The sequence below is a fragment of the Embiotoca jacksoni genome, unplaced genomic scaffold (assembly GCF_022577435.1).
Source record: "Embiotoca jacksoni isolate LCO1_2020_lvr unplaced genomic scaffold, fEmbJac1.0.p SCAF_56, whole genome shotgun sequence".
Taxonomy (NCBI): Eukaryota; Metazoa; Chordata; class Actinopteri; family Embiotocidae; genus Embiotoca; species Embiotoca jacksoni.
Genome location: NW_027185410.1, coordinates 1,015,001 through 1,016,031, shown reverse-complemented (window position 1 = coordinate 1,016,031; position 1,031 = coordinate 1,015,001). Strand labels below are relative to the sequence as shown.

At 52.9% G+C, this 1,031-nt stretch overlaps 1 protein-coding gene across 3 annotated transcripts in view; it reads left to right on the top strand.

Annotated features, from left to right (window-relative positions):
• The first annotated feature begins 255 nt into the window (after nt 1-255).
• Nucleotides 256-1,031, top strand: part of cemip (cell migration inducing hyaluronidase 1) — a 153,317-nt gene continuing 152,541 nt past the window's right edge. The window contains exon 1 of one of the 3 annotated variants that reach the window (XM_069172897.1): nt 256-386. The gene's annotated coding sequence lies outside the window, so the exon portion shown is untranslated. Of the gene's footprint in view, nt 391-529; nt 680-1,031 lie in introns of those variants that run through there. The other 2 variants (XM_069172899.1, XM_069172898.1) reach the window with 2 other exon arrangements.

Sequence of the window (1,031 nt, the reverse complement as noted above, 5' to 3'; positions counted from 1 at the left end):
AGCGTTCCAACTTTTGGGAAACGGGATTGTATTTAATAGATTTGCTCCTTGACTTATTATTTTCAGCCTATTTAATTTGACACTGGTATCTAAATCCTGGCAACACCCCTGCAGATGGTTTCCAAAGAATCCAGGAATTAGGAAACCCCTCCAAAACACACACATTCTCTGTCTCTCTCTCTCACACACCCACATACACGCGCAGTAGGCGTACCTTTCCTCCAGCTGGAGTAAATAGAGGCGGCGCTGCAACGTGCGCCTCTGACAGGGAATGGCCGTGTCTCTGCGCTCCGACGCCGGCTGACACATGAACAGCGCTCCTCTCCATCACTGCACCGCTCCGAGCCGCGCGCCTCACGGACCCCAGACAGGATTATATGCAACAGGTCGGTAGGTCTCTGTCGACTCTTTAACACCTCCTTTCAGGGGCATGCATGTGTGTGTTGATGTGCTGGTGCATTCAGAGCGGGCACTCCGGGGGCGTAATGAGACCACTGCGAGCCACAGGTGTGCAGGAACAGATCCGCGGCGGTATATGTGGATTGTGCGCGCGTGGCGCGTGCAGCTTGAAGCACAACGTGTTGTCACATAGGACTGAGGAGGGTCGCTCTCCATAAATCTTGTGCGGATCACCTACTAAACGCACGCCGCCTGTCCTGCCACGACTTCAGGGGGAAAGGTAAGTGGAGTCCCGCACAGTTCGCTGTTTGCACCGTTTCCTGCACACGCAATCCCCCGGCGGTCCTCAACAAACCCTTCATCAAACACGTCGCCGTGGTCGAACCGTGCGCTCAGCGGTAACTGAAATGCCACCGTAAATAAAGTACCGATGCTCGTTATGAGGAGCCCCGTCTCCACCGGGATGCAGCGAGCAGCGTGTTGCAGCTTTGCCTCAACATGCCTCCAGAACGCGGCTTGTTATTTCTGGCCACAACAACGCTGCCATACTGATCTTAAAACTAATTTGCGCATGAGATTGTGAATTAGTTAAAGACAAAAAAACGTGCTTCTTTAGTAATAGAACATGTCCG